Source organism: Peromyscus eremicus, chromosome 22 (genome assembly GCF_949786415.1).
Source record: "Peromyscus eremicus chromosome 22, PerEre_H2_v1, whole genome shotgun sequence".
NCBI classification, from domain to species: domain Eukaryota; kingdom Metazoa; phylum Chordata; class Mammalia; order Rodentia; family Cricetidae; genus Peromyscus; species Peromyscus eremicus.
In genome coordinates this window covers 36,345,126-36,357,567 of record NC_081437.1, presented here as the reverse complement: position 1 = coordinate 36,357,567, position 12,442 = coordinate 36,345,126, and positions in this window count along the sequence as shown.

Here is a 12,442-nt window from a genome sequence, read left to right as displayed (position 1 = left end):
CCTCCAGCAAGGCCACACCTACTCCCACAAGAACACACCTGCTAATAGTGCCAGTCCCTGTGGCGGGGTGGGGGGGGGTGGTGATGTCATTTCCCTTCACAGTATCAATGCCTCTGGCCTCCCACAGGTACCTGCACTCATGTGCACACATACACACACATGAAAAATCAATCTCTTCTTGAAATCTTGGTGAAATGCTTGTCATCGAGTGCTGAGCAGGCGGATTCAGGGATATTTGTTGGGCTTACAGACTGGCCAGCCCAGCTTACTTAGTGAGTTCTAGGCCTGTGAGTGACCCTGTCTCAAGAACAAACAAAAAAAAAAACAGTGCCTGAGGAACACCACTCAGGGTTGTACTCTGACTTCCACACCGCTCACCCACACTTGTGCATGTGCTCACCCACACTTGTGCATGCCCTCCCCCACATACAAACATACATACTCATGCCGGGCAGCAGTCCATGAAAGAAGGCTTCTCAGGGAAATGCAGATGCCTCACAAGGCAGGTTCAGTTGCACTGCACCTTCAAAGATGGGTGGAATTGGCAAGTAAAATAACTTTCCAGGACAGGTGTGGAGCTGCACGCGTGCCTGTCAGCTCAGCAAAGCTGGGGCATGAGGGTCATGAGTTCAAGGCTATCCTACACTACTCAGCAGCCTCGTTTGAACAACAAAAACCTAACCCTTAAAATCACCTGTCACTCGGATGTGTGAATTTTAATAACTTTCTCTTGAATTCTCTTCTCCTTGGTGGGCCTCACACCCTCTCTCTGCAGCCCTGGTTTGGCACTTCTCAGCTGATGTCGTTTCCAAAAGCATTTCCTGAAGTTCTTGGTAACGTCGGTTTTTAAAGGATTTTATTGTTATGTGTACAGGTGAGTGTAAGTGCCCCAGATGGCCAGAGGAGTCAGATTTCCCCAGAGCTAGAGTTACAGGTGATTGTGAGCCACCCAGTGTGGGTGTGGGAATCGAACTCGGGTCCTCTGCCAAGAGCAGTACATGCTCTTAAGCATTGAGTTATCTCCTCACACACACACCCAGACCCTGCAAAAATCAAATTTTAACACAGTAAAATACTTTGCAGTGTCCATGACTAGTCAGCCAGTTCTATATGTCAGGGCCTTTGCTTGTGTGACCCTGCATTAAGTACTTGCCCCTCTCCGGGTTCTAATGAGTGTCTGAAGATGCCCAGGAGGGGAATGAACTGATCCAAAGACAAAAGCATTGGGATATTCTCGATGTGAATTGCCCAAATGCTTTTTATAGGAAGTTTCATGGGTTTAAACTCCCTCCACATGGTTCATATGTTATAGCACGTGTTTACATGCCTCCTCCCCACCTTTCTGTCCCCAGGACGGAGCCCAGGACACAAGCCCAGTGTCACCCCTTGCAACATTCCAGCCACACTTTTGCAAAGGAGGAGGATACGGGGTCTTTGGTAAATATATTGGCCCATTTCCTTGACTGCGCAGGGAGAAGATATCCACCCTGACAGACACTCCAAGAATCAAGTTTTAGCCTGGGGAGGAGGTACACGGAACCTCTAGACTCTTTCTAGAGCACCTGTCATGGAGGTGTGGTGACCCTTCGAGACCTGTGATCTTGGGTTCCTTGTCGAGAGGAAGGAAACTGAGGACCACATGGGGCAGGTGGCATTCTCCTGGTTCAGTGTACTGGCTCAACACTGGCTCTGTCTCCTGGGTGGCATTCTCCTGGTTCAGTGTACTGGTTCAACACTGGCTCTGTCTCCTGGGTGGCATTCTCCTGGTTCAGTGTACTGGCTCAACACTGGCTCTGTCTCCTGGGTGGCATTCTCCTGGTTCAGTGTACTGACTCAACACCGGCTCTGTCTCCTGGGATCACATCCCCTGTGGTATGAATGGCTAAGCTGGAATGTGAGTATCAGGCTCGTGTGGGACCCACACTTGCAGGGACCTCCATCCTAAGCTGACGACTGTCCCAAGCTAGCCTCTCTATGAGGGTAGGAGAGCCAGGCTAGGCTGTGAAAAGGAAGGCTGAGAGGAAGCCATGTTGAGGACTTCCTTATCTTCTGCAGAGACCCCAAGAGTGTGGTCACCCTTTTCAGAGAGCCAGTGACCCAAAATCAGACCAGCTGAGAGCTATGTAAGCCAGGAACCCCTTCCTCGACCCTCCAGGGTATACCAGGGAGCCATGTCCCTGGAGTTTTAGCGACTCTCCCGATGGGGCAGGAAAGAGGCCTCATCTGTAGCCTGGGTCAGCAGGGCCACTGTGAGCATCCAGTCAGATAACGTGAGGGGGTTCAAGGGACGCCTTCATTACAGGACACACCCAGAGACAGGGTCACACAACTCTACACGCTACACTGAGAGACACCCTACAAACCCTAGTGCCCCCAAAACTGAGATCTGCTTTCACTTTCTTCCCACAATAAACTGCTGTACCCCATGACCACCCCTACCATTCATGATTGTCCACACTGCCCACCATTCTCGATTGTCGGCACCGCCCCTTCCCCATGCTGAATTTGAATGGGAGTCCTTGTGTATTTACTTATTTCTTTAAGTGCTGGGAATTGAGCTCATGGCTGGTGTGTGATGGACAGGTACTCTACCCGAGCTATACCCCAGCTCTCTTTTTACTTTCCAGTTTGACGCAGGAGCTCACCAAGTTGTCCAGACTGGCCTCAGACTTGGGATCTTGTTTCTGCCTTCCTTACACTGGGATTTTCAGGAGTGAAGCCACAGAGACCATCACCCTCAGTAGTCTGAAGACTTCCCTTGGACTTTCAGGGACCGCGACACTGGTGTATATGAGTTGGTTTTTTTGTACTCTAATTTTTTTTTTATTTTATTGCACATGTATGGGTGTTTTGCCTGCATGTGTGTCTGTGCACCATGTGTGTGCCTGGTGCCTGCAGAGGTCAGAAGAGGGCATTGGATTCCCTGGAACTGGAGTTATGGACAGTTGTGAGCCACCATGTGGGTGCTGGGAATAAAACCTGGGTCCTATATAAGAGCAGCCAGTGCTCTTAACCACTAAGCCATCTCTCCAACCCTGGGCTTGTGGTTTTGACACTGAAAAGAATTTCAGAACTAGCCGGTTTATGATAGAGCAGACTTGGTGATTTTGCTGAAGATATCTTAAGGGTTAAGAGAAAGAGAAGCACTCAGAAAGAAAGACATACCTCCGTCGGGTTCTGTGCTTCCTCGAGGGAGGAGCGTAGGGGAAAGTAAGGTACGGGAATGGGATCCTTCAAACAGAGCGGGAGAGATAAGACACACCCAAGTGTGGGTGAGGGCTCCTCCGTGGAGAGTCAGTCACCTGCCTCAGCATTAGCCCTTTACACCTTTTTGGTGGCTCTCAAGTTAACATCTCAAAAGTTGCGAAGACACCTTTTTTTTTTTTCTTCTCTCCTGATCAGAGAGAGGTGTGAGGTGACTCTGGAGATGGCAGAATTATAATCTGATAAAAGAAGGCCAGGAGTCACTAGGGTTGACAAGCTGGCAGGTCCTTTCCCGAAAATGGGGCTTTCGGGCGAGATTCCTAGAAAATTGCAGGTTTGTGGCTAGGAAGGGAGAGGCTCAGAGCAGCTGTGAATTGTGCTGGGACTCTAGTCCTGCTGCTGACAGAAGTGTCCCCTGGATTCCAGGGTAAGGGGCTTCTTTCTCCTTTTGAATGACTCCAAGGACATTTGAATGTCCCCTGCCTTGAGGTCACCCTGCCTGGCTCTTTACTCGGGTGGTTTTGTTTCCTTTTGTGACGTCTCTGATCCGAGTCTGCCATTAAGCCGTGTAGGTAATGGAAAGGCCCTGGATTCAGAACAGGGCAAACCTGGGCTGGGGGCCTCTCACAAGCCACTGGTTTCCTTGGTGACATCCTCACAGGTTATTAGGACAGATGGGACCATGCATTGATAGCACCGTGAATGCCACGCAGACGCTCTTGTGAGCAGCTGTGTGGGTCTGAGATGAAGGTCGTGTCACGATTTTCCTTGTAGACCTCACGTCTTGGAAGGGTGTCGTGTGTGTGTGTGTGTGTGTGTGTGTGTGTGTGTGTGTGTGTGTGTGTACACATAAACACGTATGTCAGACTTCTTAGCATGCATGAGCTACTGTGACATTAGACATTAAAATCTCGTTTCAAATATCACCATATTAAAAAATTTGACAAAACAGTCCATTAACCATCGCCAATTTACTCATGAGGTCAAAGGTCAGCGCAATTACTCATCAGGGAAATGCAAATTAACATCCCAGTGAGAAGCCTCCGCCCCAAGCCCCCCAGGACAGTGAAAAGAAAGCCAACTGGCAATCATACCTGGGGAGAGGCGGAGCCATTGGGAGTCCACTATTGCTACTGAGAAGCAAAATGGTGAATCACTCTGAAAAACCAGTCTGCCGAATAAAAACCAAAACTGCACAGGAAAGCGTACAGACTGTCTGACTGCATTCCTGTGGATTTCTGTAGTGGCAAAAAGGCAGATTAGTAGGTGCCAAAGCCCGGAACTGGAAGAGCAGAGATTGACTCCAAAATGACACAGGCCGTGTGATACAGGGGCCTTTACCCAGCCTCACCTCCTCTAAGCCCACGTGCCCCAGACTTTCCCCACTCTCTCTGTTTCTCAGATGGAGTTTTGTGTAGCCTGGGCTAGCCTCAAACTCACTATGCATCTGAATGGAGATGTCCCCCAGCTCCTGACTGTCCAGCCACCTCCTCCCACACACCGGGGTCACAGGTGTGAGTCACCCAGGTTCTCCAGGCCCCTCTCTCTGCTCTTTCCTCTCACACAACCCCTTTGTCCTCCCTGCCCCCTGTAACACTCAGCTCAAACCTGGCCAGAAAATGGGGTCCTGACCACATGGGCTGCCAGTGGGGGACAGTCTCCTGTCTGCCTCGGGCACCTCTCCTTACAGTTCCTCTGTCCACTGTTGGGTCACTGTGGACTCAGTCTCTACCCTAGACAGGTGCACTCTGGGAAGGCAGCCAAAGCTGGCTGTCTGGGGGACCCTAGGCCCAGCTCAGGCCTTCAGGAGGGCTACTGAAATCACGCTGAGGACCCTGGCCACTGTCTGCGGAGTCAGGATCATTTAAGACACACAAATGGGGAAATCTTAGGGATAAATGCTCCCCAAGGCCAGGCCTAGTCAGTTTAACCATCTGAGTCCCCCTGGAACTTTCTAGAAAGGGGGGGGTGGCTTGATGCCACAGGGGCTCTTCTAGCCCCATTTTGGCCCCCTCAGAATGAGAACCTGAGATAGAGCAGAAAGGAGCCTGCCTCCATGGGCTGCCTCCTCCCAACCCACTGGTTGCTCAGGCCGAAGGGGACGTGACGGCCAGGCCCACCCGGTAGGCCAGGAGGGGTTTTCCTAGGTAGAAGCAAGGCCCTCAGTGAGAGGTCCTATGTAACCACGAGTCCCACCCAGGGGAAAGCACCAGCCAAGACACCCTGGCCCCTCCCTTCCTTCTCAAGACAGGACTTTGTAAACCAGAGCCAGGAAGCCAGGCAGCTGGGAACTTGAATGGCCTCCAAACCCTGCTCTGAAATAGTTGAGTGGGAAAGTGTCGTAGAGTCCAAAAGGGGATCTGGGGCCTCCCTGGAGGACAGTACGCTCTGGAGGGTATCCTGAGACCACCCGAGCTGAGGTGGCCCACCTCCCAGAGTGTGAACCGAGCGGTGTCAGTTCACATAGCAGGGTTCCTGAATGACTCTATCTCCCGTCCCTGCCAAGGTCTCCCCAGGTCCTGTGTGCCCAAATGATTGACAGCCTCTCACATGTGTGAGACACCCAGCTGGCTCCTTCTCATCCAGGCCTAAAACACTAAGCCACTTCCTTGGGGTCCACACACACACTGGTTTCAGCACAAAGGCAGGAATGGGTGCAGCTAAGCAAAACATTAAAATAATAGTCTGTGGGTACCTCAGCAGACTGTGAGTGCAGTGTTTATGAGAGTGTCATCTTGATTCTGAAAATAACTCAGCTAGGGGCGTTCCTGGGCAAACAGGATTCACAGTGTCTATAAAGAATGGGGGAGTCAACAAAGTTGGGGGGGGCAGTGAGTTTGGGCCTGGATGGAGCCCTGGGATACAGAGAGTGGCCTCCAGCTGAAATCATACACCTTTGAGTACATCTATGGGTAAGACCATTCTGAACCAAGTCACATAAAGTGTGTGTGTGTGTGTGTGTGTGTGTGTGTGTGTGTGTGTGTGTTCACAAATAGAAAACATCTGCCACCTGTGATCTGCCCTGTGTCTTGTCACTCTTGAGGCGAAGCCCTGATCCCGGTGCCGTGACTTCAGGAAACAGGGACTCTGGGAGTGAGGGGGCGCTGAGGGTGGGGGTCCCAGGATCGGGACCCGGGGACTCGTGTCCTCCTCAGGACAGACAGCCAGCTGCTGGAGTTCTTTTTGCCATGTAAGAAGGCTCAACCTGCAGTACGATCGGGCTTCCCCCAAACCCCGCCGTCTGGCCCCCCATCTCACACCCATTGTGGTGGCTTTTGGCAGCACTTTGGGAACACTTGGGACAGAAAAGGGAGGCTCGGTTCAGGAAATGCGGGGGAGACGGCAGTTAGGGGAGAGAGTAGCAGGGAGAGAAAGTTTTACTTACTTTTAAAGTAGTTTTCTGTATTTCTGTTTTCTATTAAGAGGACAAACTGCGTTTATACTCAACAATCATTTATTTTATTTTATTTTATTTTTTTAATTTTTTTTTTGGTTTTTCGAGACAGGGTTTCTCTGTGTAGCTTTGTGCCTTTTCCTGGAACTCACTTGGTAGCCCAGGCTGGCCTCGAACTCACAGAGATCCGCCTGGCTCTGCCTCCCAAGTGCTGGGATTAAAGGCGTGCGCCACCACCACCCGGCCATTTATTATTTTATACAGTGATTAAAATACATTTTCAATTGTGTCAATTATAAAAATACTTTAAGGATTTGAGGGGGTGGGGAGTGATGGGTATGTGGGGGTATGGGTGTAGGGGTAGGTGTGGGTGGGCGTGGGTATAGGGTAGGTGTATGTGGTGATACTTTGTGCTCTAACAAATAAAACTTACCTGGAAATCAGAGGGCGGAGCTAGCCACTAGTCAACCGTAGAGGCCAGGCGCTGGTGGTGCACGCCTTTGATCCCAGAACTAGGGAGGTGGAGACAGGAAGTGATACGGCTGGGCAGAGAGAGGAATATAAAGGGGGTGGAGACAGGAGCTCAGACCTTTGAGGTGAGGAGTTGGCGTGGTAAGAGGTGGCTGTGGCTTGCTCCTTTGTCTCTCTGATCTTTCAGCATTTACCCCAATATCTGGCTGCAGGTTTTTATATTAAGACTAATTAGGATTTGTGCTACAGGTATAGGTGGGTGTGGGTGTTGGGGTGGGTGTGGGGTGTGTGTGAGGGGTAGATGTGGGGTGGGGTGGAGGTGTTGAAACAGAGTCTCACTCTGTAGCCTTGCTGGTCTGAAATTCTGTGTAGACCAGGCTAGCCTTGAGCATGCAGTGATCCTCCTGCCTCTACCTCTTGAGTACTGATATTAAAGAAATGAGCCACCATGGCCCAGGCTATTTATTTACTCAGGCTGTCTTGGAATTTAGGAGAATCCTCCTGCATCAGCTTTCTAAGTGCTGGAATTGCAGATCTAATTAAGGGTTTACACAGGAGACTCAAACTCCAGTCTTCATGCCCATTGTCAACACATGATGGTATGTATAGCCCATACTCCACTTGGTAGGCAAGGAGGCAGAGGCCAGGGCTTCCACACCCTTTCCATATGCAGCGATATGACTCAGGCAAGTGCCTTACCTCTCCTCCCTCTCCTTCAGGTGATTCCACTCTGAAGACGACCAGCTGGCCAGAGACAACACTGGCCACACGGCTCTCCGATCTACCCCACTCTGGGACACACCGTGCTTCACCAAAGCCTGGCCTGGAAGATCCATAGTGAAGTATGTTTCTTTGCTCAGCAATGGCGGCACACGCCTTTAATCCCAGCACTCGGGAGGCAGAGGCAGACAGATCTCTGTGAGGTCCAGGCCAGCCTGGTCTACAGAGTGAGATCTAGGACAGCACCAAAACTACACGGAGAAACCCTGTCTCAGGGGGGAGGGGAGGGGGGGGGGGAGGAAAGTATGTTTCTACGTGGCAGTTCCAGTCAGGCAGGAACAGCTTATGCCATGCCTGGAGCCACTGCCCACTGACCCCAGGGCTCCCCCCGTCCCTGCCTGTCCTCTTCATGCCCATGCCATCCTGTTGCCCTACTTCCAGGACTCAGCCCTGGTGCCTTTTTAGGTGCACTAGGGGCGTACCCTCCTAGTCTACCTACTCCCACATGCCGACCCCAGAGGCCTGGGGTGCCGACATGGTGAAGACAGACGCCGATGGTCCAGTCTTGTGTGACTCCACAGCTCCTCCCGTAACCCACAAGTTCATGGACGATGTCTCAGAACTCAACATTTGCTGACTAGTACTCAGCTCAGTGCTCCGAGGCTATCCAAGAAGACCTGGGTCCCAGGCACGCCCCAAGATCTCTACGCCCGTGGGGTTAGCTGGACCACTCTCCTTTCTGCCCACCTTTGGAGATAATGATCTCCTGGGGGTGGGGCTCAGCATCCTAGCCCTGCTGTGCCGTAGTAGGTCCGGGGGTGGGCTCAGAGCAGACAGCTGGGATCAGAGGTTCTCCCTGGGAGCACACCTGGGAGCACGGGCAGCCTAACCGCAGTGCTCCACAATCAGGACTCCCTCCTGGTCCAGGCGGTATTTCCTTCTGAGGCCTCCAGTCTCATCAAGGTTAACTCCGTTGCCATGCTGGCATGCTGCCTTCCAATGCCAGAACACGCCAGGGGCCTTTGGTGCTGCTGAAAAGAAAAAGAAAAAAAAAAAAAAAAAAAAAACCAACCCACCAAACTAAGTCAGTGTACGAAGAAGAGGAATGTGGAGGAGACTCCCTCTCCTGGGCCCGTGGCCAGCCCTTGGGCTGCCAGCTCAGTGTGCTCCCTTATTTGCTGAGCTGGTCTAAGTACTGGACGGCAGGCCACACTGGCTGAGTCATAGCTTAAGGACTTCTGAGGCCCAGCTTGTGGCGGTTCTGAGGGCCAACTCTGCAGGCAGAGAGGAGGGACTTCCCAGGTTTGCTGGACTGGACCACCTTGGCCTCAGAACCCTCAGTAGACCCGAGTCCAAGGATGCTTAAGTCTCTCCCGTTGGAATGTACAGTATTGGCAGAGAACCATCCACAGCCTCCCGTGTGCTTCAGATTGTCTCTAAGTGGTTTCTACTCCTAGTGGGTTATGAACTCTGTGCTGGCTGGTTTTATGTCAACTTAACACAAGCTACAGTCATCTGAAAGGAGGGAGCCTTAACTGAGAAAAATGCCTCCATCAGATCCAGCTGTAAGGCATTTTCTTAGTTAGTGATTGGTGGGGGAGGTGCCATTGTGAGTAGGGCCATCCCTAGGCTGGTGGTCCTGGGTTCTATAAGAAAGCAGGCTGAGCAAGCCACGAGGAGCAAGCCAGTGAGCAGCACCCCTCCATGGCCTGTGCATCAGCTCCTGCCTCCATTCCCCTTCCCTGTGTGAGATCCTGTCCCGACTTCCTCCAGTGATGGACTACAGTGTGGATGCGTAAGTCAAATAAACCCTTTCCTCCCCAAGTTGCTTTTGGTCATAGGGTTTCATCACAGCAAAAGTGACCCTGACTAGGACAAATTCTGTGTGAATAATTGCTAAACCATATTGTTTGGGGAATAAATGGCAAGAGAAAAAAAATCTCTCTGCATGTTCAGTATAGACAGACTTTCTTTTTTTACTGAATGTTTTTTATCTGTGGTTGGTTGAATCTACCATCTAGCACCCCCAGATATGCCTGTGACACACTTGGTACCTCTGAAAGTAAAGCAGACAGGCAGTTTCTCTAATAACCAGGCGTCTGTTTTGGCCAGTGTACCCATTCCTATTCTGGGAGTTTCCCAATATAGTCGTCCAGAGTTCTTTTTGTTGTTGTTTGTTTGAGACAGGGTTTCTCTGCGTAGCCCTGGCTGTCCTGGAACTCACTCTGTAGACCAGGCTCACCTCGAACTCTCAGAGATCCACCTGCCTCTGCCTCCCGAGTGCTGGGATTAAAGGCATGTGCCACCATGCCAGCTTCTTCCGGAGTCTTTACCATGCAAGGCCCTGTCTTTCCGCACAGCCTACAGCATCCCTTTACCCAAATCCAGTGGCACCCATGAGTCCGTCAGCTCTCCATGCCTACTCCTTGGGACCAACTTACTGCCATGGAGGCTCTGTTCTTATACTTTCACATAGACATCCACACATGTGCATACTACTTATAAGTGTATATGCACACACACACACACACACACACACACACACACACACACACACACACACAGAGCTACCTGGAGAGCTTGTTCTGATTAATCCCTTACAATGCATTGTAGTTAATATCATTTACTGCAGTGCTGGGGATGGAGTCCAGGGCCTTGACCACTTGACCACTAAACTACATTCTCAGAGCACTGTGCTTTAATTTAAGAACAAACACAAACGCAACAGCAAAGCCTTTTAATTTAGCAACAATCGAAGGTTTCCTGCAAAGTTGCGAGGACAGTGTGGAGTCCCTCATGGCCTTCCCATGGCCCGCCCCGATGCTGACATCTTATGGAACCATGCCCATACATCACAGTATCATCAAGCCACTCACTGATGTCACCGGTATGTCACCAATTCTTCCCTTTTGCTCTTTCCTTTTCCAGAGCCAATGCCTGACCCCAGTGCGTCTCTTCTCGGCCACCTCCCATCTGACAAGCCTCCTTGGTCCTTTTGGGGTTTCACAACCACAGCCCATTGGGGAGTCCCTGTGAGGCCTTTTGGAGTGTTCCCTCATCTCCGGTTTGTGTGACGGTTCTTGGAGAATGCGATTCTGCACATCAGTTTGCCATGTCGACCCAGCTTATCGCTGGTGAGTGCAGCCCCCGTCACCTGAGAAAAATGTCATCTGAAAGGTTTCTGCTTCCCTTCCCATGCACGATGGGTCTGAAAAATACTCCCAAGAAAGAGGACAGAAGGTCTTCTCCCTGGCAAGGTGGTCACTAAATGTCACATAGTGGCCTTCTCTCCCTTAGTTATGTACACTTTCTTAATCTCCTGTTCACAACCCTCACTGGCTCGCCTCCCTCCAAGGGGCCAAATTATCTCATGATAGGGGACTGGTTCTGATACTCTGAGGAAATCAAAATTTCAGAAGTCCCTGATGTAAAGTGACAAAATATTTTCTCCCCGCTGCCATGTGCTAGGGATCAAACCTAGAATCTTGGGTATGTAATCGCAAACTTTCAACCACTGAGCTACATCCCCAGCCCTTGAAATGACACAGTATTTGCCTACCAGCTGTGTACCTCCTACCAACTTAAAGTCATTGTTGGGTGTCTTTAGACTGTCTCTAGTGCAATGTAAGGGCTGTGTCAGTAATTGCTATACTATACTGCTTAGGGAATAATGACAAGAAATGATCTGTACATGCCTGTATCAACACTATTTTTAAAACTTAAAAAAAATATATCTATGTGTATGAGTGTTTTGAATACATGTATGTCTGTGCACCATGTGTATGCAGTACCCAAGGAGGCCAGAAGATGGTGTCAGATCCCGGGGACGAGAGTTACAGATGGCTGTGAGCTGCCCTGTGGGTGCTGGGAATCAAGCCCGGGTCCCCCGGAAGAGCAGCCAGGTCTCTTAACAGTTGAGCCATCTTTCCAGCCCCAACCTCATTTGTGATGTGTGTTTTCCATCCCAGGTTGGTTGAGTCCACAGTACAGAACCCAAGGACAGAGTAGACTGATGACTGATGCCATTTCATCGCACATGTCAGGTAAGATCACAACTGTCTCTCTTCCTTGTCACCAGGAAGCTTCTTTCCAGCCACCTATCTACCAGGCATCACGCGGCGTGGCAGGCACCTTTGCCAAGCCTTTAGACAGGCTTGATTTCCTTTAATCCCATCCCATTCCAGTAAGTGGATGTGTTTACCACCTCCACTTAACAGGCGAGGAGACAGCCATAGGGAGGTTAGGTCACAAGGCCACAGGGGAACTGAGCCCCTTCGATCATGCTCCTGCTTCTAGCCCAGCAGCTGGCTGAACATCTGGGCTTCCGTGGGAACTAGCTGGATGAAGAGGGTGTGTGTAAAGAAGCAGACAGCAACCCGTACATTGCCGTGATCCACGGGACCAGAGAGTTAAGCACTCCTGTGTCTCCCACCTTCCCGTCTGGCATCTCCATGTGCTGCCAGCTGGGAAGGAGGGTCAGCGAGGGCTCCCCCCTCTCAGTTCCTGCAGGACAAAAGCCAAATAGAAGGAGGGTGATGGTGACTGCTCCCAAACCATGAATGCTGAGCCATCAGAGACAAGGAAACGCAGCCTCTCAGCTCTCCGTGCTGCCTGGGTACAGAGTGAACCGGGATGACCCAAGAGGGCCCCACA